A 360-nucleotide genomic window follows, 5' to 3' on the forward strand; every position below is an offset into this window, starting at 1 on the left:
AATAATTTAAAAAAAAAAAAAAAAAAAGAAGTTAATGCAACATAGGAATGGACTCTAGTGCACCGAGTAACTATTTTTGTAGGAAGTGATTGCGGCTACACCCAAAAAGCCCCAGAAGGACAGAGTGCTGGGGATTTTCTGTTTCAGGGGGAAGGCTGGGGTCATTTTGCTGAGGCTGGCAGCATTTCAGCCAGCGCGAGACTTAGGGACGGGAGGAGCAATAAATCCAGTCCCAGACATCTCCTGTATGAAGTCATACAGAGCTGTGTCAAATTAAGAAACTGATAGTAAAGACGTAGTTGGAGTGAGGCTAGCTAATGCCGGAAAAATTTGAAATAAACAGGAAGAGCACTGACATAC

At 42.8% G+C, this 360-nt stretch overlaps 1 protein-coding gene across 14 annotated transcripts in view; it reads right to left on the reverse strand.

The window, feature by feature from the left end:
- The window catches only part of ALPK1 (alpha kinase 1), a 41,139-nt gene that overhangs the window by 40,631 nt on the left and 148 nt on the right, over positions 1-360 (reverse strand). The gene's annotated exons all lie outside the window — the stretch shown is intronic.

The sequence above is a fragment of the Anser brachyrhynchus genome (genome assembly GCF_964034855.1).
Source record: "Anser brachyrhynchus genome assembly, chromosome: 4".
In the NCBI taxonomy this organism is placed as follows: Eukaryota; Metazoa; Chordata; class Aves; order Anseriformes; family Anatidae; genus Anser; species Anser brachyrhynchus.